General features: G+C 36.5%; 1 pseudogene across 1 annotated transcript in view; it reads right to left on the minus strand.

Moving 5' to 3' along the window:
- Window positions 1-1001: 1001 nt before the first annotated feature.
- Window positions 1002-24648, minus strand: part of LOC149159233 (glucan endo-1,3-beta-glucosidase 13-like) — a 29384-nt pseudogene continuing 5737 nt past the window's right edge. Inside the window, exons 3-8 of the transcript XR_016261254.1 lie at window positions 23100-23232; window positions 21876-22994; window positions 19781-19808; window positions 18392-18487; window positions 1526-1629; window positions 1002-1180 (exon numbers count right to left, since the gene is read on the minus strand). The product of XR_016261254.1 is annotated as a glucan endo-1,3-beta-glucosidase 13-like (transcript). The remainder of the gene's footprint in view (window positions 1181-1525; window positions 1630-18391; window positions 18488-19780; window positions 19809-21875; window positions 22995-23099; window positions 23233-24648) is intronic.

Below are 24648 nucleotides of genomic sequence, written 5' to 3' on the forward strand. Positions count from 1 at the left end.
TGGGTTGTTCCTGCATTATGGATTCCTGCTGAGCCTTTTTGAGGAGGGGGCAATCCTTGTAGAGGTGACCCACTTGATGACATCTCCTACATTGATAAGGGATTCCTTCATAGTCTAGCTTCTGCTTCCTCGAGAATGATTTCCACTGTATAGTGATGTGTTCCTGCAGGCCTCCTCTCGTGTCTAGGTGGACTAGAATCCTGGCGTATGCCATCATCCCCGTCGCGATATAAGATTTGTCCGATTCCATGAAGGTGCCCAGCGAGTTTCCAATTCTCCTGAAAATGTCCTCGGACCAGTACTGAAGTGGCAAGCCCGGGAGTCTTACCCATACAGGCCCGACCCCGATTTGTTCAGTCTCCGGGTCGAAGAGGGGCGTCCATCTTTTAAGAAGTACTGGTGCTTTTTCGAAGTGCCAGAAGGATGACAGTACCCAGCTCGTGTGGTCAGCCCTTGCGAACCTCAACGCGAACCAGCCTCGCACGAATGTTTGGACAGAGGGGATTTCCGCCAGGTATTGGCCCCAAATTTTTGTTGCCCAGGTCTTCAGTTTTTTCGCTGAGTAGTTTCTGCCCCGGATGTGCCCCACAAGAACTCTGTCCGCTAAATCCATCGCGTCTCCCCACTAGATGTCTTCTTCTAGCCTCAGAATGATGTCCTCAGGTCTGGATTTAAAGCATCGTTGTTTCTTCGTCGGGCGGGAGGACATACGGCTAGGGTTTGCAGATTCCATAGATCCAGTAGGAGCTTCGACTGGAGGGGGGGAGAGGGATCGAGTGGGGGGGGATAGGGTTGTAGCTTCCAGATGAGGCAGGGGGAGCAGAAGGGGGGAGGGGAGCTGAAGGAGGGGGGGCTTCAAGGGGAGTGTCAGGTAGCAGAGGAAAGGGTTGTGAAACCTGTAGATTTGAGGGGCCGGCGTCGATAGGGGAGGATTGGAGGCACTCCACTAGAAACCCTAGGTATGCCGGAGAAGGAACAAAGAAAGGAGCCCAAGAGGAGGGCTAAGCAGGCTGTAGAACGGCAGGGAGAGCCAGATCCGTCGATTGTGTGAGATCCTCAAAACTGGCGGATAGACTTTCATTGTACAGACCTCCAGAAGCCGTGAACGTGGAGCGCCAGATGGAACCTTCTGCCAGCGGAGAGTCTGAGTAGTCCACCTCGTCAAGATCCATCTCGCCAGCTGCTTAAAACAGAATGTAACCTCGGAACCAGGTAACCGTCGGGGACCGTCGCCGACAGCAAGGAGTGTCGTTGAGCCGTTCAGGGGCGAGAAAAGAGGGGCAGCAGATAACCATCCAGGGTGAAACAGGCGGGAGGAAAGCGACGGGCGACAGCCGATAGCTGTGGGCGTAGCGACAAGGACCTCGCAACGATCGGCGATGAAGGGTAAACCAGAACAGGGTGAAAAAGGGAGGGGTAAATGGAGAGCCTGCGAAGGTATGGGGGAAAAACCAAAGGACAAAAATAAAATAAAACCCCAGGCTCAAGTCTCGAAGGGGTACGGTGTCAGGGATGGCTGCAGGACCGATGCCGGCCTGCAGCCTCGTTACGCCAAAACTCCGTTCAGGCCATGCTACAGGCGCCTGATCGTAGCAGCTCCGTCCGCCATCGCTCTTCCGCTTTCTTTTTCTGGTTAATTGACCACCTATTGGTTATTAACTTTAAATTTCTTCCTTTCTTCTTGTCTTAATCAATTGAGGGCAATTTTTGTGGGATTTTGGCTAAGTTGGGATTTACTCCTTCGACCCTCACTCTCTAGATACCCATGCGCTTGAATGACATTGTGCAACTTGTGAAAGGGAAAAGGAAAAGAATCGTTGACCCGATCCGCAACATTGTTCTAAGTTGCAAAAGAAATGCCTCATGACCCCCAGTTGGCTTATCTCATGAATCTCTATGTTGGTTCGACCCCAGAAGTGTGCACCATGAAGCTATGAGTTGATTTTTGGATTTTGGTGTGTTTTCCTAAGGAATAAAAACTTTGAAACTCTCTCTTCCTAGCCTAATATCTCTTAACTTGTTTTCCTTAGTTTCCTAGGGTATTTTGTCACCATAACGTTTGATACCCATGGTCATACCATTGATCTTAGCTTATTTTTTTTTTTACTAAAACTTGACCATATTGTCCATATTTGAGGATAGGTACATGAATATATGTTTTTGTCACCTAGAAATCCTAGCGTTAATCCATGTAGCATAGAGAAACTTCTCCTTAAAGCCATGCAAAATCATCTTGGTCAAGATTGCGAAATTTTAGTTGTAGTGGTGTTCCAATTATTTCCCCAGGTCAAAGTTGTTAGTCTAGTTCCCCTTTTCACCACATAATCTTGTTACTTTGTGTTGGTTTTAAAATTTGTGAGAAGAATAGGTAAATATAAAAGCTAGCCTTGATCCTAGGCTTCTAATTCCTCTACATCTAGCATTGAGTTAATTTTCATAATGGTTGCATGCTTTTTTTATTGGATTTGTAGGAATATCATGTATGTGTCCTAGAAATGAGCTTACAAAACCCCAATGGTTGAGACCTTAGATGGAGAAGAACTTGAAAACTCATTTGGTCCTGAGTTTTAGGATACTCCATGCTTCATTGAAAAATACACCACATTACATGGTAAGAGGTATATCAACTATTTTTAGAGAGAAAATCCACCTTGAGTTGACCCATACTCGGAGGTTAACAAGACAACTAAAATATCTTAGTTTCCTAAAATGGTTACTCATTCACCTATTCTTCCATGTGCATAATGTTAGAAAATTATATATTACAAAGAAATGGAACACATAAAATATTACAAAAATATAAACACAGAAAACACATAAAACAAGAGAGACACAAATATGTGTGGTTCACTCAATTTGGGTTATGTCCATGGAGAAACAACCAGTCGTTTGTTTATATTATCCAGCAAAATGAAGAGATACAATCTACAACAAATCCGCTGTAATTTCCTCTTCTCTCTCACACAATATCCTCTCTTTTTTGTCACTTAGAATACACATCTAGATAGCCACAATACAATTCCCGCATATATAGCAAGGGGTTGAATTCTAGGGAAAAAACCCTAAATTAAACATAAATTCTACCATTAGATCATCTGCCTAATGAACGACTTAGATTGGCTACGAAATTACAATATTTATAAGGCAATTTTACATCTATTTTTAGCTTCGAGAGCACTGGCCTTGAACCCCTGCCAAGGGGGGGTGGCTCATAAAAATCGTTGTCACCCCCCCTTGGACCCCCTTAACGACAAAAAAATGGGCGGCATTGTCACCCCATTATGAACTGGGTCCAATGCGGAAATACCTATGAATAAAGAATATAATTAGGTTCCACACCCAAAAATCTCCCACTTGGAGACTGATTATAACAACTCCATTGCTGCTTCATTTGCCGGACAATGACTCCACTTTGGACCTAGGTGTTTCTCATATTCATCATCATACTTGAAGACCAATTGAAACTAAGCATAATCTCAGTTTCTCCCTGGGTACAACTTTTGTTAACATATTTTCAAGATTTTGGCTAGTGTGTATCTTTTCTAGCTTCAACTATCCATCTTCCAATGTTGACCATATGAAATGGTACTTGAGTTTTATATGTTTAATCTTGGAATGAAATGCTGAGTTCTTTGCAAGATGAATGGCACTCTGACTATCATTGTATAACCTGCCCAACTCCTGCTTCTTACCCAATTCATCTAGAAACCTTTATAACCAAATCATTTCTTTACTAACCTCTATAGCAGCAATATGCTCTGCTTCTCTTGTTGAGAGTGCAACAACACTATGCAATTTTGAAACCCAACTAATAGTTGTTCCACCTACAGTAAACACATACCCCGTGGTTCTCCTCTTGTTATCTCTATCACCTACCATATCTGCATCAACATATCCCTGTAGAGAAATGTTTGAACCACCAAAGCATAATTCTTGATATGTGGTACCTCTCAAATACCTGAGAATCCACTTCATTGCCATCCATTGTTCTTTTCTTGGACTGTTCATGTACTTTCTTACAATTCTCGTTGCATGTGAAATATCAGGCCTTGTGCAGATCATTGCATACGTTAAGCTTCCAACTACTGATGAATATGGAACTTTAGACATATAATCCATCTCTTCCTGAGTCTTGGGACACATCTCCTTAGTTAGTTTGAAATGGCTAGCCAAAGGTATACTAATTGGTTTTGCATTCTGCATATTAAATCTTTTCAACACCTTTTGTATGTACTCACTTTGAGACAATGTTAATTTGTGATTTTTCTTGTCTCTACTTATTCTCATACCAAGGATTTGTTGTGCAGCACCCAAATCCTTCATTGCAAATAAATTTGTTAATTTTATTTTGAGCACATTTATTTCCTGCATGTTATAACCTACAATAAGCATGTCATCTACATACAATAATAATATAATATATTTTCCATCATTTTTCCTTTTGAGATAAACACAATGATCAAAGTGGCATCTAGTATAACCTTGTTCAGACATAAACCTATCAACTTTTAGATACAACTTCCTTGGAGCATTTTTTAAACCATACAAGCTCTTCTTCAACCTACACACTAGTTTCTCATTCCCTCATATCCTTGTGGTTGCTACATATATCTTTTCCTCCAAATCCCCATGGAGAAAGGTCATCTTTACATATAACTACTCAAGATGAAAAACTTCTGTTGCTGCTAGACTTAAAATAGATTTGATTGAAGTCATTTTAACAACAAGAGAAAATATCTCATCAAAGTCTATACCTTTTTTCTGTGCAAGCCCCTTCACCACAAGTCTAGCTTTATACCTTTTTCTACCTCCATATTCTTCCTTCAACCTGTAAACCCATTTATTTTTCAATTTTGTTTTACCTGCAGGCAACTTGACTAAGTCCCAATTCTGGTTATGTACCAAGGAGTCAATCTCTTCTTTCATGGATAACTCCCACTTCTTCCTGGTTTCTACCTGGACTGCTTCTTCATAACATCATGGTTCACCAGAATCAATCAACAATACATAATATAATGAAGGAGAGTATGGTTCAGGGGGTCTACTTATCCTGTTAGATCTTCTAACACCAGTTTCAGGTGTTTGAGGTGCCTGTTGCTGTTGTGGTTGCTATTGTTGTTCTGGCTATTGATCATTATGATTTTCATGCACCTTTACTTTTTCTGTGATCTCATGAAGCATTGTGTATTCTCTTTTTTCTTTTTCTTATTTCTTTTCCTGCATCTGATCCTTATACAAAACCTTTTCATTGAATATGACATCTCTGCTCCTAATGATTTTGTGATTTTCATAATCATATAAATAATAATGAAAATCATTAACACCATATCCAATAAAGGTACATTTCTTTGATTTTTCCTCAAGCTTTGTTCTATTTTCTTTATTAATGTGGACAAAGGCTTCACAACCAAAATTATTTGAAAATGAGTAGTTTACCTTTTTACCTCTCCATGCCTCCTCTAGAATACCTCCATCCAAGGAACTTGAAGGCCCTCTGTTTATTAGATAAACAACAATATCTTCATCATCTGCCCAAAATTGTAAAGGCAATCATGCATGCAATATCATGCACCTTGCACGCTCCATGATTGTCTTGTTCATCCTTTATGACACACCATTTTCTTTTGGTGTTCCTGGAACTCTCTTCTCTCTGAGAATTCCATGCTCCGAAAAATACTTATCAAACTCTTTGCTGCAATATTCACCTCCATTGTTTGATCTGAGACACTTCAACCTTTTTCCTGTCTCATTTTCAACCAAAGCTTTTGATTTCTTAAAAGTATCAAATACATCAGATTTATTTTGCATATAATAAATCCAGGTTTTTCTAGTTGCATCATCAATAAAAGTAACATAATATTGAGTGCCACCGAGAGATGATACTTGAGCAGGTTCCCATGCATCTGTATGCACAAGTTCTAATTTTTCGCTCTTCTTTTATTTTGCAACTCTGAGGAATCTGATTCTCTTCTATTTTCCATAAACACAATTCTCACAGAACTCCAAATCAACATGATTAAAACCTGTCAACAAATTTCTTAAGTGAAGAATCTGCATCCCCTTCTCACTCATGTGCCCGAGCCTATGATGCCACAATGATGTATCTTCTCTTGTAGAGGTTAATGCATTAACATAATTAGAAATACCATTGGATAAATACAATGTACCAACCTTTTCTCCCTTTGCTATTACCAGGGCTCCTTTAGTGACCTTCTAGGTTTTATCTGTAAAAGTAGTTACACAACCTTCACCTCCCAACTTCCCTGTTGAAATTAGATTTTTCTTCAGTCCCTGAACATGCCTTACATCCTTCAATATACATTGGTTTCCATTCCATGGTTTTATGAAAACTTTAACCATTCCAATAATTTTATAGGGTTTATCATCACCCAAACGAACCTGTCCAAAATCTCCTTGAACATAAACATGAAAATGTTTCCTATCAGGCATGGCATGGAATGAGGCCCCTGAATCTACCACCCATGTACCAATAACATTTTCTAAAGAAAGAATCAAAGCATCTTGCAACACATCACTTTCCAATTTCACTTCATGATTGTTTTCTTGATGCACGTCTCCTCCTTTTCCCTTCTGAGACTTACAATCTTTTTTCAGGTGTCCTTTCTTCCTGCATTTCCAGCACACTATCGTAGATTTGGACTTGGATCTGCCTTTCCTTGACTTAATGCGATATCCTGGGCTCTTTCCTCTTTCCATTTTTCTTCCCCTAGTCTCTGCAGTCAAAGCATTACCTGATGTCTCACTGAAGCTTTTCCATTGCATTTGATTCTGTATTTACAGTCAGATCTGTCCTTTGAAACACCCATATTCTTGTATTAGCCTTTGTAGCAATTTTAATACAAGAGGACAAGCCTAGTTGGAGAGGCTTGGTCCAGCAGATGTAGCCCAGAGGGGGGGTGAACTGCTTTATCATTTTGATGTCTTTATTTGCTGAAGATGATATGCTAAACAAAACTAATATAAAGTATTAAACAACAAATAAATATAACTTGCATACACACATAATCACCTATTCAGCTGCAGAAAGTTACTTGTCTTATTCTGCAAGACCTTAAACTTCAAGTATGTGTATGTCAGAGACTTCTAAGTGTTTACTTTGTTATTTCTTTAGGCAGAGCCTCTAGAGGGCCAGGTAGCCTCTGGAACTCATCCTCTTTTTAGAGGTGACATGTCCGGTGAATGCCCCTACAGTCTATCTTTGTATAAGAAATAAGAAGTTTATACATTTTTAGAGGTCATTTGGAGTGTCTAGCTCACAGTTGAAATTATTGGAAATGGATACCTTGCACCCTTAAACAAGTACATTCCATTTTCAGATCACCAACTAACCCAACGAGGCCCGCAAACTCTTAGTGTTTCATCTCTTAGGGTTAGGGTTTTGGTTGTTTAGGGTTTTCCCTTTTTATTCAATAATAAAAAGGCCCTTGAACCTCAATGTAACACAGTTCAAAGGCATGTAGTCGCCACATCTCTTCTCAGAGATAAGCTACCATCACCCGAGCTAGTTTGTTTCCATTTTATATGTAAGCATATTTTAGTTCTTTGATATTAATGAAATGAAGTTTTATTTCTACTGCATCTTTGTGTTTATGTTTATATCAGTATTTTGTTGTGTTCCTGCACAAGTCCAGATTAACTAGTCTATAACTGATGTTACACTGCCTTAGAATCTCCACCTCAACTAGGTAACTCGAATTCTCTGCATGCACTAGCTATTTTGGATTGATTGATTAGTTAACTAGATTATCATTGAGTTTGACTGAAGTCCCACTGCTTAGCTGACCTTCCGCTAGCTCCTCCAAAAGTTGGAACTAGTTTAACTTAAAACAACCTGAGATAACTGACCTTGATTGCTAGAAATTAGAAATCACACACGCTGAACTAAACTCTAACTCCTCCAACTTGAATTTACAGAGTAAACTGAGTGACACAAGCCATGTCACACAATTTAACATCATCCAATTTGTCTGTTGATGTGGAAATTCGAATTTTCTCAATTTAATCAAGGCAAAACCAAATTGAGAATTTCTTGATGCATTTTTCAACACTCCAAGCCACAAATCGATACATCTCTACCCAAGGTGCAAACCCAACAGCCACACTAGTCTGTTAGAAAATTATATTATGGAGCGATGGAACATATAAAATATTGCAGAAATATAAACACAGAAAACGCATAAAACAAGAGAGACACAGATATACATGGTTCACCCAGTTTGGGCTATTTCCACGGAGAAACAGCCAGTCCTTCCTTTTATATTATCAAGCAAACTGAAGAGATACAACCTACAGCAGATCCGTTGTAACACCCTCTTCGCTCTCAATCTCCTCTCTCTTTCTCACTCAGAATACAGATCTACATAGACGCAATACAATTCCATCATATATAGTGAGGGGTTTCCTTCTAGGGCAAAAAACCCTAAATTAAACATAACTTCTACCGTCAGATCTCCGCCTAATGAACGGCCCACATTGACTAGAAATTACTATACTTTTACAAGGCAATTTTACATCTATTCTTAGCTTCGGGGGCAGCCCCCCGCCGGGGGGGGCTCCCCAAAGGTTGCAGCCGCCCCCCCTAGAGCCCCCTTGCAGCGAATATTTTTCAGGCCATTTCGAACTAGGTTCCAACGTGGCGATACCTTTGAATACAGAAGATAATCAAGCTCCACACCCAACATGGTCCAGGGATTCAGATATCCTTCGATATAATTGTCAAGGTGTCAAACGAACAATCGTGTTGCTTCAAGGCTCCAGGCACCCTCCATGCCACATCAACTGCCAAGATGCCAACCCAATAGTCATGCTCCAGGGCTCTAGGCACCCTCTAGGCTAACTACCAAGGTGTCAACTCAATATCCAGGATTATTTAGGCATCTTCCATGCATGAACCAAAATTTCTCCCAGCTAATATTAAAACCCAAGCTGAAGGTTCCCCAGTTGGTCACTCAGGACCGAAGTCCAAAACCATCATCCTCCCCATGGCCATGACCATCAAAAGGATAGTCACCAAGTGATAAATGAATTAATCCCTTATAATGATGCCTTAGGAAAATATATATTTCCCATAGTTGCATGGCATTTATTAGCCAAGTGGCACACCTTGAAGCCACATGGGCCTCAATTGTCCTCATCACCAACACACGTCATCCAACACCGTTGACCCTTGTTGTCATGGAGTTGCATGACCCCATAATTTTACTATGGAGTGGGCTTTGTAGCCAGTCTATTTTATATTACTTTATTGTAAATATGTACATCTATTACATCTAATTACAGTCCTATCCCTCCGAGCATTTAGCCAAAGCCAACATATATGTTTGGACATGATGGCCTCAAAATATATCCAATCATACCTACATGGGCACACATGTCCCATAATGTGACTCAGCTCATCAGCATAACCATTATATTCATCTGGCTCACTAGCCTAATATCATTGTGCATATTTTCACATCATCATAAACAGGTATAGGTAGTCCACAAGGCTAAATGGTACACGTGAGAGAAGGTGGAGGAAAAATTTCCTCAACTCATTTAGTAGAATATTTTGGGGACCAACAGCCTCCCAAAATGGGGAGAAGTTATCTAGATTAGATCATTATATTATTTTCATCCATATTGATGCTTTCAAAGTGGAAAATATTGAGTAATCAACTCAGAGGACCATCTTTACTAGTGGGACCCAGTTTGGCAAATTGGGGCCTGAAACCTTCTAGAAGATTTTTGAGGCATCAAACAGAATTTTTTGGGGGGGAACTTTTCCCCTTTATGGTGGCAATTTTTTTTTCCTATTCTACACAAAGACATTTTCAATGGTGCAAGAATCAATTAAATCAAAGTTCATATGCAAAAATTATGCCACTTGAAAGTTGACCTTTTGACCACCATATTTCGAGAGTATGTCATGTCAACCCCCATTATTCATTGAAAAGGGGCTAGCCACGTGACCATGATGAAAAATTCTTTAGAAGATTTCATAAAAAATTCTCTAGAAGAGTTCATATTGTAACTCTAGTTAAGATTTGAAGGAGCCAAACCTAACCACTAATAGGCTATCAAATTGTGTTATAACTAGGCCACTAGGAGGAAAAGAGGTTTCATTATTTTTAAGTGCATTATGTTCCATAGATGAGCAAAGTAGACGAGAAGGATAGGGAGAGAGCACAAAAAGAATATTTGTGCTCTATAGTAGCCCAAGAACCATAAGCCTTACTTCTTTGTACTTGAATCCATTTTCTATTCAGGGAAAGAGAATAAAGCGGCCTCACCTTCCAACTGTGTTTTCTCTCAAAAGGGTTTCCTAGGATATATCTCGTGTTTATTTTGGTTTGTAAGTTTTTATTTCAATGTTCTCTATTTTCTACATAATTATAATTTACATGCATACACAATAAACAATAATTAACAAATTCATAAATCTAAGGAGAAATAAATCCTCATAGTGTAGAGTTTTGGTTTTCTAATATATGTTAGTAGACCTATTGTGAATAATTATCTAGTGGAATATCCACGACAGTTTATGGATCATCAAGGCGCTTGAAAGTGTTCATATTTATGAGGTTAGAAAGATAGGAACCGTAAGTTCCCCTAGACAAAACAAAGATGATGCAGATAACTATGATTCAATTGATGTATCATGGTATGGCAATTTTATAAGATTGTGAATTTAATTTATCTACTAACTTTGAAAAAAAATCATTCAAAGAAGCTACTTTCATGATGAGTGAAAGAAGCATTTTAGGAGTATGATTCTCTCATAAAGAATGGAGCATGTGGGTCTACAAGAACAAGTGCAAATCAGATGGATCACTTGAAAAGCACAAGGCAAGGCCCATTAAAAAAGGATTTGCACAAAAATAATTTGTTGGTTATGAGGAAACCATTTCCCCCATAGAAAACATTGGCCACTATTCAGACTCTCTTTGCTTTGGTGGCTCAAAATGGATGGAAAGTTCATCAAAATTATGTCAATGTTTTTTTGAATGGATACTTGAAAGAGAATGTCTTCATGTGTTAGTTGGAAGTTTTCTTTATGAAAGGACAAGAATAAAAAGTATGTAAACTCATCAACTCTTCATATAGCCAAAAATGTACCATAAACAAGCACAATGAGCCTAATACGAAAATTTAACTAAGCATATTTTGATAATTTCAAACACTTGAATCTTGATGATGCAACTCTTTTGTTCAAGAATATTGGAAAAACTAGTATAGATCTTGTAGTGTATGTAGAAGATTTTTTTATGACATGGAGCAATGAAAGCTCTATTACATCCATTCAAAAAAAAATGAACAAGCGCTTTGAGATGACAAATTTTAGATATCTTCACTACTATGTAGGCATTGAAGTGACTCAACATCAAAAGTACATATTTATCTCTTAGAAGAATTACGTTGGAGAATTGTTGAATATGTTTGGCATGGATAAATGCAATCCTCTTTCTATGAAAATGGAACAAAATTTTAAGGTCACATTAAAAGAAGTAAATGCATTTGAGGATGCAACCGAGTACAAATAGCTTATGGAAAGTCTTATCTACCTCACCGTTATGAGATCAAATATTCCATTTGTTGTTTGGATTCTTTCAATATTTATGCAAAAGCTTTGTGAAGGACATTGGTTTGTTGCAAAAAGAGATAAATTACTTGAAAGGAACTCAAGACTTTGGACTCAAATATTCATAGGTGGGTGACTTTAGCTTGATTGCATATTCTGATTTTGAATTTGACAAAGACAAAGAAAATATAATGTTGAATTCATGCTATCTCATGAGGCTTGGATCAAAAACTCTCTCCTAGAGGTCATGCAAACAATCAATTCTGGTAGATTCCATAATAGTGGTATAAAATGTGGCAGTCGGTGAAGTGACAAAGGACATTGTGTGGCTCAAGAAAATACTTGAAGATTTGCAGTAGAAACGAGTCAATTCTACTCCTCTTCTAGTTGACAACACTTCTACAATCAAGTTGGCCAAGAATCCCATGTTTGATGATCGAACCAAACACATCAACACAAAGTATCATTTGATTTGATATCATGTAGAGGCCAAGACTATTAATTTGAGACATTTTTCCACAAATGAACAAATTGTGGAAATCTTCACCGAAGCACTTGGAGGAGAAAAATTTTAAAATTTTAGAGTGATTCTTGGCCATACAAACTCCTCTTAGGCTTAAGGAGGGAATGTTGGACATAATCCTTCATCAATTTTGTCCTTGTAAATAAAATTGTAAATTATTAGAAGTAGGAGAATACAAAGATGAACAAACTCTTTGATTATGAAACAAGCATAAACTTAATTAGATAAATTTGATTGCACATTTTTTTTGTCGTCAAAGTTCATCAGAGATTACATCAAGCTTGACCTATGGCTTGAGAAACTGCAACCCAAGGGCATCTAAACCGTCAAAATCACCTGGGGGTCGGACCTGACCTTGACCACACTAGCCCTTAACATGGCTATATTTTTTGCCCGTGAAGTTTCAAACTGGTGACCTTCACATCACAAAATGACTTAATATTACACACATCATCGTCTATTCTACACTCAGTGGGAAAATTTGATTGCACATTAATAGAAATAATCTCGTTGAGTTATTTATCCTAATCTGAGAAAAAGTAATGACATGATTTATTAATTTTTAAATATGAAAATATTATAATTTGTTTAACTATATTTACATTTTTAATTTCTATTACCTTGAATAAAACTTTATAATTCTTGGTAAACCTCAATGATTAAAAAATGTTAAAGAGTTTCTAAAAAGTCCATTTAAAAATGAGAGATCATTTATACATAAGTATCACATCACTAAGGATGGAGAATCAATGAGTCTTTGATGGGGCTGCTCTTCATTTTTTTTTAACAGTGGGAAAACCTATCATAACTTAGTTGTCAAACCAACAATGGGGACAACCATCAATGGTTGTTATCTGCAAATGCAAGTTGGCTCATCACTACTATTCAAAAAAACCATGTCACCTATAAATTCCCACTAGTGGTCTATTAGGGGTCAAGCTTTCACCCCTGCCAAATACTTTAGGTCTTGGGTCATTAACCTATTTCCTTACGTCCAAAAAAGACAAACACTTAACCAAACAAAAATAGTTTTAAAAGTTACTTCAAACGTAAATAAAATTGTTTATATATTACAATTAAATATAATATTTATCTTTTTATATAAAATTGGTTAACAATTTAAATAATTAAATGATTCACCACTTACTTTTATTTGTATTTATATGGGCAATAATGTATGGACATATGTAGTAGATAAAATCTCAAGAAACCCTTGGGATCCCCAATATTCAAGATATAAGAAAATGGCCTTACGATAGGTGATAAGTGGCATATATTGATGTTTGTAAGAAAAGGTGCATATTTTTTCAATGTTATATGAGAGGTGTGTCATCGGAATTTATTTTTGAGACTACAAAAGTGGAAAAACATAATAATGGAAAGCAATAATAATCGTTGGCTAGCCTTCACCGAAAATGGCTACCCGCAACAAATGGATTAAGGGTGAAATATCATTGAGAAGCATCCATATTAAATAAAATATTGAGGTCTATTTTGTTATTAGTTGATTTGTATGGAGGTAAATTCACAAATATATCTCATACTTTGTAGAGATATATGGCAACGGAAATATGACTCTTTACACACTGTTTAAATTTAGTTATTTAAACTTCATATATATTTTATGAATTTTGATGTATAATAGAACAAATTGTTAGTAATTGTGCTATTTTAATAATGATTTTTTTGAAAAAAAATTGTCATTCAATGTGTTTAATTTTTTTTTAATTATATGTTTCTGGTAAATTCGTAGAAAACATAATAAACCATTTTTATTCCTGAGATAATAAGATATATTTTAATATTAAGTATATAATTTTCAAAAAAGCATTATGCTAATAAAATCAACATAAAACTTAATTTAACTTATTTATTTTTATTTTTTGGAAAAATATATTTTCAATTATTTTTCTAAAACATTTAATTAATATTTGAATAACAATTTTTATATTTTATGTTCACAACAAATATTTTTCTTTTATGTATTTAAAATTGAAAATTAGAAATACATTTTTGAAGAATAAACATCTAACGATATTTCACATATTTTATAATTTTTTGAAAATGTAATTTGTATAATACTTATTTTTCTCTAGTGCCCTTCATAATTATGATATTTTTTTATGTATAAGTTTTAAAAAGTTTAATTAAAAATATAACATGAAAATAGAAAAGGGAAAATTGTATCATTGAATAGAGGATTGAAGAAATGAAGGGATTTTATCCTTTACCAGCTATATATATAAAAAAATCTATTAAAAAAGTGCAAAAATACCAACTTTAAAACTCTTGATTTAGGGATTATATAGAACTTGATCAAGTGCTTAAGGTGGAATTTGAAAGGACCTTAATTAACTGCTTGATATTGAATTTGAAAGGACCTGATCAAGGCCTTGATCTTGATTGAGATATTGACCTCACTCACGGTATCAACTTAAATCAATGACCATTGTGATCGGTCACCACTGTGATTGGTTATCTTATGGTCAACTTATATGTTACAATTTTAAAAAAGAATATTAGCTTGTAACTAGAAAAGATTGATAAGATAACTCAAGAATAGTCTAGTTTTTAAAGTTATCATTCACCTCTAGATCATTTAATGCCACTTAAGATTATAGTTGAATAATTTTGAAAAAATAACACAATTTCTTGTGTTTCTTTATTGACAACTAAAAAAAGACCTTTTGAAACAAACCCTGAAAATAAACTTTGAAAGAGAATGGAAAGTATTGGAATCCTCATTAAACTAATAGTCACAATCATAGAGTTACAAGAGAGTCATTTCCAAATTTAAAAGGTTAATCAAAAATCAGTTGCTTTATAATGATCAAGGAAAGACGGCCTATGCCCCCTATCCCTTTTGAAATTTATGTAAATATGTTAAAATATTTCCAAAAGAAAGTAGGTTTCATGATATTAACCTTATAGATCTAATTTTCATCCTCCTCTATTATGCATATTACACTATTCTTTTATTAAGGAAGTCTCTCTTTTGAAATTTATGTAAATAAGTTAAAATATTTTCAAAAGAAAGTAGGTTTCACGACATTAACCTTATAGGTCTAATTTTCATCCTCCTCTATTATGCATATGACACTATTCTTTTATTAAGGAAATCTCCCTTTTGAAATTTATGTAAATAAGTTAAAATATTTCCAAAAGAAAGTAGGTTTCATGACATTAAACTTATATAGATCTAATTTTCATCCTCCTCTATTATGCATATGACATTATTCTTTTCTTAAGGAAGTCTTCATACCTTGACAAGAATCTTTAAATTACTAAAAGATAATTTCCACAACTATGGAATAGCTATGAGTACTAATAAAAGAGAGATAATGATTATCAAGTCAAGGAAATCACCCATTTTAAGTTTGATTATAATAATTAAAAATTAGAAGAAGTTCTTTCATACAAGCATATTGGAATCAGCATCCATCACAAGTTGAATTGTAATTGTGTTATTGAAAGAAGGATTACTGGGGGTTTAAACACTATTTATCACTATTTATCGGCTTGAAAATTACTTTAAGGAAGTTGAGTTCTAATTATGAGGAAAAGAACATTTTATTTGAAGCATTTGTTGTCTTAATGATTTTGTATAGTTCTAAATTTTGGGGTTGTTATATTTCTAGAGAGACTTGAAAGGAAAGCAAGAATTCTAGAAGCATTTAAAATAAATAAAAGCAATATGTTATACCATATTTTTATTTTAGAATTTCGTGTCCCACTCATGGATATTAATATTGTGATAAGGTGCTCTTATTATACAAGTATAATTGGGCTAACATGAAAAAAGGGAAATAACACCTAAATTATTATACAAATTGAAATAACTTTTATAGTTTACAAATCTAATAAAATAAAAGATGAAAAACATTTTCTTTTAAAATACACATTTTAAGCGGAAACTATATTTCAATTTAAAAATATTAATAATGCTATCTAAAAAACGAAAATAAACTAAATAATCTTATTTCCAAATTCTTTAATTTTATAAATAATATAATATAATAACACTTTCCACACCATCATCACATATGAAAATAATACATATAATAATAACAATCATAAATAACAAATAAAAATTATTTAAATTTTATAAATTAAATATCTTAAAATTACAATATTAATATTCAAATTTACATGTTTATGAGTCTAAATTTGTATTATTATTAAATTTGTATTTTATATTAAATTTAAATTTATATATTTATATTAATTTATTTAATAAAAAAATTAGACAAATAACATATAAAATATATATATATATATATACTAGCATACCTCATAATACATATTAACTAGCATACCCTCCAAAATGGGGGAGGAAACGGAGAAACCGGATCAAAAGTATGGAGGAGATAAACAAATAATACATATTAACTAGCATACCCTCCAAAATGGGGGAGGAAACAGAGAAACCGGATCAAAAGTATGGAGGAGATAAACAAAGAAATGATGGACTTGAAAGAGAGCATGTTAGAAGGAAAAATGGAATACAGGGTTAGGGTTACTCTACTCAACAATGGGGTTTGGGGCGCCGATGCCATTCTCTATCCCGTGGACAACTTCTTGGGCTGCAGGGAAGTCGAAGCACAAGGTTGACGACAGATCCAATCTCCCGGTTGGGAATCATTCGAGGAACCATCTCGATGGGAACAATCATGGTTGTATTATTGCTCAGGGTTTGTATATCTACCTGGGCACAAAGCAATTGAACGTCGCCAAATTTGTGAAACGCTCCTTAGCTATGGCCTGCCTGTGACTGAGGGCGATGCAAGGGGGCATGGAACAACCAAGGGTGCGAATCGGCGAAGGGAACATTAGAAGCGCGTCGCCATGAGGGAAGTCGAACCATACAGAGGGAGGCTCTCTGCAATCGTCGGCTACAAAGATCGCCCACCCTACCTGCGAGGCAAGAACAAGGGTACTCCCGTGCCCTGGCCGGATCTACCTCATGGACTATATGTAGGGGCAAAAATAATGCTCCCCATTAACACGCTTCCAACTTGGTCTTCAGCGCTGGGCGAGATACCTGTTATTAGGTGGTTCACTGATCATAAAAGGGAGACCGACCAGCAGATACCGGGTAACAAAACTCTGGAGGAGAACACAGAGACTTTCATCCAGTGCGGTGCATTTGATGTTGCTCAAACTAGACATCCTCAGATAGAAACAGAACCCGGACCTCTAGTAAATCCTCTTCGATTTCAAATTTTTATTAAAACCCCTTTCGGGATGTTTCTTCTGTTTTGGGCACATGCAACAAAGTGTGTGTTGCATTTGAAGAATCTCATCTCCCATCATGTTGGATATCCTGTCAGATTACAACATCTAATTTTTGGGACAGAGCACTCCAAGGCCCCAAGCCCCTCAAGGACTACAATATATTGCCTGTGTCTACCATAATACTAAATTTGAGGCTAAGAGGCGATGCAGCAAACTACAGTGAAACACAGGAAGAGGCATTGGGAGCAGCTCAACAAAAAATACAAAAACACATCATAAGCACAAAAATGGAGGACTTTCATTCAAAAACATCCTCCAAGGGAAAAATACACCTACAGCGTCACCAAAGCAAACTAGAACCGAACCCAGTGCATATATTGTGGAGCAACTGAATTATACCCCAGAATTAAACATAGACATACCAGAAACAAATGAACATTGCAATACTTTTGAAAAACAAGCTATAATCTGTCAATTCCACTGTTCCTGGCCAGAACCTATTGAGCTCTTCCACTCAACTGTTTCTAGCCAGAACCTGTTGAGCTCTTCCACTAGATTTTCACAAACTGGACTACACTGTGAAAGTCACCTCTGTTCCAAGGGTTTCTTCATTGTAAATTTCCCCACAACATAGGCTTGAGACATTATATTTTGAGAGGGACCATGGTTTTGGGGATCCACGGGTCTCTTCATCACACCATGGTTTCCAAAATTTGATGCAAATACAATGGTTGTTTCCAAGATGCCAGTTTGGGTTCGTTTGCACAACTTCCCATTACATCTCTGGAACCAACAAGTCCTTGCAGGTATGGGTAACACTATTAGACGTTACATTAAAATGAGCACATAAACACGGGAGGAAAGAATTTTCACATTCACACGAATTTGTGTGGAAGTAGATCTCAACAAAGGCTTGCCAAACCGAATTCAACTGAAGCACAAACAGTGGGACACAAACAGATATTAGATTATGAAAATACAGCATTTAGATGCAAAATCTGCTGACAAACAAGACATCTACAAAATATGTGCCCTAAAGCCAAAAAATATACCTGACGAAAGAAGAAAAGGGGGAAACCACCCAAGGGATGGCAATTTCCCCACCACTCTCTGATGAGGAGGAAGTTGATGTGGAACAGCCCATACCCAGCGAGAACAACCAGATAAACAAAGAACCAGAAGCACAGGAATTAAATCCACCAGATCTAATGGACTCGCAACCGACAAAGATACTAGAAACAATGGATATCAGTGGATCCAAACGACTACATACATCAGACAACTCAGACTCTGATAAAGACAACCCTCGACATAAGGTTGACACTTCACTTACACTGGTATCTTCGATGTCGACTCAAGGGGAGTGGCGTAAGGTTGAAAAGAAAAAAGAGAGAAAAGCATGATTATCTCCCCCTTTGTACATTATTACTTGCTTTCATTGAAATTCTGATCAACAATGTTTGACTTGCCGATGAAATGCATCACAGCACTTACAACATGTGATTTTGTTTTCATTGATAAAATTACAGTTTTTCCTTGGGAAAAAAAATGGGAGAGGAAACACCTAATAGAATACAAGGTGAACAGAGTACAAGGTGTATGTTGTAAAAAGAAAGTAGAGTGCTTTTTTTTCACTATCATGGCTTATTATCTTGAAATAACAAAGGTTGTTTGTAATAAACTATCAACAAAGTTAGACTAATAACAAGTCATTGTTTGAAATAGGCTATCTATAACAAGCGGTTGTTTGTAATATATAATTGTGTGAAAGAGGATATTAATAGTCTCCTTGAAAACATTTTAAAGATATATAATAAAAAAAAAAAAAGATAAATAAAAATAGGCAATATATTTTACTATAACAAAGTAAAACCACTAAAATCCAAATTTAAAAAAATTAATTAATTAATTAACCCAAGTACTAATTTTAACAATTTTGAAAATGACATTAAATTGTTGTAGCAAGGTAGAGACATGCTACATGCTAAGTGGTGAATATAGCAAGGGTGAGATGATAGACTAAAGGAAACTAGGGGTGAAGGCCACGGAGTCCCTGTGCTGAGGGGGCACAATGGTGTCAAGGAAAAATGATGAGTCAAAAGGCTAAAGGATGGTGATGAAGGAAGAGAGAAACAAGCAAACAACTAATGTAGTGGTGCAATGTAAACTAGCTATAATGATACGCTACTCTAATCCAAGAAAAATTATATCCACCTAACAAAAATTATATCCACCTAATAAAAATTATGTGAAACAACTTCAAAGTTCTTCTAAAGTGATGTTGTAGAATACTATATATAAACTGTGAAGGTCATAGAAAAAAATTAAGTTATCATCTCTACAATTATTGATGCATCGAAATTTATAAATCTCATATCCAACCTCATAGAATTTAAAATATCGGTAACTAACAGGGAACAATAGATCTACGACTTTATCTAGATGTTGTATACACACAAGATTCATAGCCTGCCAGCAATGAAAGTTCAAACGCATAGAAGCTCAGTTATTGATTCCAAGATGTAGAGGCGTAGTCCAATTATGAAAGAAAGAAAGAAAGAAATTATTTTTAACGTCCACGAGGCTAAAGATAGCCTATGGGACAGCGTGCTTCTTCATTTGCTTGATGTATTCGACCCTTTTTCTGTGAAGCTTCAAAATAAATGCTCCCAAATTCTCGACAAACCTCTCGCTAAATAGATTATCACAAGAGCTAGCTGCCAACGTATCTGCATAACTTTCATTGTTGTCTTTGAAAGCCTTACAATCTAAAATGAAATGTTTTTTTGTTTCCACTTTTCCAAAAGAACAAAAAATGCATACTCTTTTCTCCCACATTTCCTTTGGCCTCTTCCAATGCCCTGTTTCACAACATAGTTGATGAGAATTAGTCATTAACTGAGCAATAAGAATTTTGGCTCTCTAAGAGATATTGGCCTCTATGTATGCCTTTGGTTGATGATTATGAGTGGGATTAAACACTTCAATATAGTAATTTTTTTTTCTTCCTAGCTCCTTGTCCCAAATATGCTTGTGGAACTTTTCCATAACAAAAACTTTTATCTCTTTGTTGTTTATGGGACACACGTTCAAGCAAATACCCCATTTACTAAACCATTTGTTATTTTGTTGCATCCAAGTTTTTTTTCTCTTACACAATCTATCATTAAAGATAACCTTAGGCCATCTACCCTCTTCCATTTGCTCAATTTTTTTTAAATACCTTATGACTCGCACCATAGCAATTGCTTCAATAGGAGCGGTCCCTGTTTCACTTAGCAAGATATCGTAAGGAACTGCACTTTTAATCTTAAATTGGTTTGTAATCAAACGCTTCTGAATTTTCTCAATTTGTCTCCATTGCATGTCAGATGTACTGTTGGCCCATAGTTCACAACCATATAGAATTACCGGAATCATTTGAAGCCCAAAAAGAGTTTGAGTGGCATTTCAGTCCCATAACTCGGCCTTTCTACACCTATTTTGAAAAGCATAATATGCTTTCCAACCCCCCAAAGTTCTTTTCTTTCTACAACCATTCCAGCTTAGATTTTTGTTGAAGTCAATTCTGAGGTATTTGTAGTCCGCAACTTCTTCCAGAATGTTGCCTTCAAAGTAAAACTTATGCTGGTTATGTTTTCTTTTCTTAGAGAAGACCACTACTTTCATTTTGCTGATATTAACTTGCATCCCCACAGTTGTACAAAAATGCTCAAGGGATAGTAAGTGCTCTTGCAAATCAAGAGCCGATTTAGCAATAAGAATAAGGCCATCTGCATACAAAAGAAGCCTTATAACAAACTTGCCCAAATAGATACCATCACCCCCCTGTGAATTTAACCACTCTTCAAGCTTGTCGATATGTAAACCGTAAAGGGTAGGAGACAGTGGGCAACCTTGCTTGACCCCGATATCGCTTCTAAAACTTTCAGAAATACTTGCTGTAATTATAATTTTGACTCTCACCTCTTCATACAGCCTATGCATGGTTGCTCTTAAATGTTTAGGAACCCCAAGTTCCTCCATTCTGCGCCAAAGCTTATCCCTAGGAACCGAGTCAAACGCTTTTCTGAAATCGACAAAGCAACAGAAGACTTCTTCCTTTTTCTCCCACATATTTTCGATGATGTGCCTTAAAGTTATAAAATGATCAGCTATGGAATGTTTAGGTCTAAAACCTGTTTGCCCTTTAGCACGCTTATCTCTTTCTTCTGCCCATTTGCTAATTTTGTTTTCTAGCATGCTTCCAAATAGCTTTGCAAACAAAGGGTTTATCATGATGGTCCTATAATTGGAAGGATTATTGACGTCACCGCTTTTGAAAAGAGGTATTGCCAGATGAGTTTTCCAATCCGTGGGGAGCCTTTGTTGTATGATGTTGTTGAAGATTTTTGTAATGTAAGATGCAAGAATTTTTGAGCCCCACTTTAGATATTCTGCTTGGAGTTCAGCTAAGTCTTTTGCTTTTCCAACATCCTATATTAAACTATTATGTAGGAATCAAACGAAATATAAACAAAACCCATGAAAACTGACTTGGATATATGGTGATTATATTGTCAGTTCCACCAAAATTGCAACCCACAAATGAGGCTCCATTCTTCTGGTAATAGCGGTTGAAGGCATACGAAGCATGGGAAGCAAGATTATCTGGCTCATAAAAATGTTGGCCAGCTGAATTAACAGTCCACATTACCAGAACCACAAGCTCAATCCATAGCCTTATGCAAGTCAACTTCTTTGGCTGATGGAGAAGCTACACACAAAGAGGTTCCATCAACACGCGTTAAGTTTCCCCCAGTAGCCACATAGGGCAACCCAGTGCCACTTACATCTACATTGGTCTCATCAGGATAGAAGAGTCCCCAGTTTCGTTCCGACTCCAATCCTGGCTTTCGGTTCTTGTTAATGAGGGAAAAAATGTACGTATCAATCTCCTGGGCAGGCCTCGAAAGAGTTGCAGTGTCGTTTCTAACATGTCTGATCAGATTTCCATTGTGAGTTGCAAGTTTTTTCTGGAGTTGCTGCGGGCTCTTTATGGCCTCCCTTGGAGGGCCACCCTGTTTCAGTCACCATTACTCTAAGTGATCTGAAGTTAAGGGCTTCTAAAGCAAAGAAGAGAGCAACGAGCTGTGCATCAAACATATTCGTATATACAAGATATGTGTTAGAGTCAATGACACCGTCGTTAGGTATGAATAAAGCGTAGTCCAGGGTCACCTTGCGAGGGACATAGTATGGGTAAACGTTGACCATAAAGGAAGACTGTGTCTGAGCAAGAAACTGCAACAAGGGACTATGGAAAAATGCATAATTACTGTCCAATGCCCCTGCAGAGGGTGGAAATGATCTGGAAAGTATACTAGATGCATGGATGCTAGAGACCTTGATTTTTTGGTTGAGTCCGGCTCTTTTTAGAGCTGTCTGTACATTGCGACGCATTGCAGGGACGACAAAGGACGTAACATTAATTGTGCTCTCCGTCACTTCTGCTCCTACAGTTACATATTTTATCATGGTGGCAGTGTAGCATGGCAATAGATTGTTAGTAACCCTTGTGACTGTCGTGCTTTAGTACTGTGAAATAACCAAGCAAATCCGAATTGGTAGCCCTATGATGCGCTCAATGCCAGTGTGGGCAAACGCTTGAAAAAACTGAACACATGAAAAACATTCATCTTATCTCCTAGTTTAACAAAAAATGGGTCCTTCTCTTATGCAAATATTTTAGAAAAAATTCTGTATGTATAAAACTACAACCTGCGCATTGGAGTCATAATTATTATGTTTCTGACAGCGATTGACTTCACCAGTTGGGCTACTTCATCTAGGGTTGGAAGGTCATCCCCTTCTCATCCATAGCACACTCCCACAGTGCTTCCTCTTGTTAGCTCTAAGAAAATGTAAGAGCAGCAATTCCACCCAAGTTGAAGGCTAAAAAACCAGCTCAACCCATTTAAAATCCATGCAAAAGAAACCCTCTGAAAGATGAAAAGATGAACAATACATATTTCTGAGATGCCTTGTCTCCAACAACATAGCGCCAAAAATAAGATAAGTTATATCCAAAACTAAATTCTTTTCAGCCAAGTCATTACTGATGGAAATAAACCAAATAGGAAAATTATTAGCATGAGTAGCATATTTTATATCGCTTCAAAACAGAGAAGAAACTGGAGATTGTAATAATGTGTGATGCAACTCTTGGATCACAGTGGACCTTTCAAAAAGACAAAAAAAATTGAACGTGTCTCTAGGTAGAAACTTGGTAGTAGACACCTGTCAGCTAGTGTAACATGTTAGCCATTGATCTTGTTGGTACTAAAATAAACACCATAGATATACATTCCCCTAATACATTACAGACAGGAAATGAGAAGCAAAAAGGAACATACATACAAACAACAGGATAAATGCCGAAATCCAGAGGATAGAGAGAATGTTTCACAATAAATGCAGTCAATGAAATTTACAGTAGGTACAGATAATGAAATTTGCCACTGAGGGGCAACCCTGTCTCAGCTGTTCGTCCATATATTACAACGTGTCCACTCTATATTCCTTTTATGCATTTCCTATGCCTCTACGTTAGTTACAACAGGAATCATTCACGCTACTAATTTGCATATTCTGTCACAATGTATCTATATTCCTTTTATGCATTTCCTATGCCTCTACATTAGAGACAATAAGAATCCTTTGGTTACAACTTTTCATATAAATGCCAATAATGAGTATAACAGCTTCTTACAACAGCTCCTTTCCTACATCCTCTTTTCACTTGAAAGTGAATGGTGAATGACTTGGTTGTCTATCTGTCATCTTCATTTGTGTGTGCACAATAAATGACAGCCCTTGAGGTGAAGGCAATAGTCCATTAAATCACTAAATCAAAAAAAGGGATTTAAAATAGCTACAAAACTTATTGAATAATCTAATTTGGCATTTTGACTTAGAACACACATCCACATATGATTGGTTTTGAGAACTCATCCAGTAAACTAAACAATTAGCTCATAATAGTATATAAGAGTTTCTACGCTGGATTTGTTGTGATTTCTGCATAGGTTTCTTGGGTAGACATAAATATACATTTACAGAGAATACATTGCTAATAACTTATACACACACTCTCTATGTTAAGTTCTCAGAAAGCATAGTTAGTCTCAGTGGACAGTGATCATTGCAATGTTCAGTGGACAGGGATCAATGCCATAGTTCTTTTCTTTGTGTTTAGCTAAAACATAGAGCAAGGAACCCAAAGCAAAGACATTTACTCACAAAAATATCAGTAAAGTCAAGTTTGAAC

Source organism: Pinus tabuliformis, chromosome 5_2 (genome assembly GCF_031772625.1).
Source record: "Pinus tabuliformis cultivar Carrire ecotype Pingquan chromosome 5_2, CPIR1, whole genome shotgun sequence".
NCBI classification, from domain to species: domain Eukaryota; kingdom Viridiplantae; phylum Streptophyta; class Pinopsida; order Pinales; family Pinaceae; genus Pinus; species Pinus tabuliformis.